The following is a 1,444-nucleotide window of genomic DNA, read 5'->3' as shown; positions in this document are numbered from 1 at the left end:
GAGGCGGGCGGGGAGACAGGGAAGGCCGTGTGCGGCACAGAGCACTGTGCTTCTCACACATTGCCAGTTTGAAAATATTTTGAAGGAGTCAGACTCCGAAATTTGCGGCTATGAAACTCCTCCCGGCGGGAGAGTGTCGCCAGAACGCCGCATAAACGGCTCTAGATGTTGAAATTTAGCTGAATTACATTTGCATACAGAATTAACATGTTCACAAAAACATTTTACTGGACATTCCACCTTTTAAACATTCTATCAACCAGTCGCAAAGATAAAATTATCCGCGAGTTCTGTGAAGCTATCAGTCGACTTTTCAACAGCCGAGAAACTGGTTGCGGGGGAAGGGAAAGGGAAGGACGGGGCATATTTCGCCCAAAACTGGTGTGGGCGCGCTGTGTACTCGGCGGGCGCGGCGGGGTGGGGCCTGGGGCCCGTGGGTCCCCGCGGTACGGCGCGACGGTACGGGGCGGGCAGTGCGTCTGCCTGATAAGCCTATAGCCACGCTAGGGCCTCGCTCCAGTAACCTTGCTCTCGATGCAAGGGCCCGACTCGCACACATGCACAATTGCATGCGTTGCAGACGCAGTACGGCGCTCGCCAAAAATAATTAAGTCACCTCACCACAGTTTTGAAGACACGCATCACGCGATCAAGCGGCGCCACGAGATTCTAGGCGAGACTTCTATGGATCAGTAGTGAAGTTGTTCGTCTCAAAAGCGCGCGCGCCAGAGAGTGCTTCCTCTAGTTTGGTCGGTCGGTCGGTCGGTCGTGGCGAGGTGCCCGAGTGTGTGTGGCGACCCAACCCCATGCAGTTTAGGGATAATAACCCGTCATTATTTGACAACACTCGGGCACATACACACTGATGTGGGACGTCCTATACGACCTGTCCCCGCGGCCCTCTGCTGGCGTCACGGCCGAGCCCAACTCTGTCACGGCCAAGGACCTCTGCCACGGCAGAGCAGGCAGCCGTGCCGGCGACCGGGGCAGGATGGGTTGCCTACTCGCCGGGCGGCCCGTCCGCGTGTGGAATCGCGTGACAGCGCAGCGTGAGCATCGGCCGCGCCAAGAACGGCAGACTTTTGTCTCAGTATTTAGCGGCGGTGTGGGCGGGGCGGGGTGGCGGCACGGCGGGAGCGCACAGAGAGGATCCAGATCTGAGGCCGGGCCAGGTGCACGTCGGGCAGGGCCTTTAGTAGGTCAAGCGTAGCGGTCGGGGCCCTTGGGGCGGCCGGGGTCGTGCGTGCCCCTAGGAAGGAGGGGGAGGAGGGTCGGTTCCGCATTACACATATGATGTGACCCCAACTCTTCCGTGTCCGGGTTGAGTGTTTGTGTGTGTGTTGTGTAAGGCGAGCCCCGTTCCGTGACCTACTTTTCAGTTTTTTCCCTCCCTCTCTGCGGGGGCGGGCCGGGTCGGGCCGGGTCGGGCAGGGTCGCGGTCGGG

The sequence above is a fragment of the Frankliniella occidentalis genome, unplaced genomic scaffold (assembly GCF_000697945.3).
Source record: "Frankliniella occidentalis isolate FOCC.00 unplaced genomic scaffold, Focc_3.1 Scaffold28, whole genome shotgun sequence".
Classification (NCBI taxonomy): domain Eukaryota; kingdom Metazoa; phylum Arthropoda; class Insecta; order Thysanoptera; family Thripidae; genus Frankliniella; species Frankliniella occidentalis.
This window is presented reverse-complemented; position numbering follows the sequence as displayed.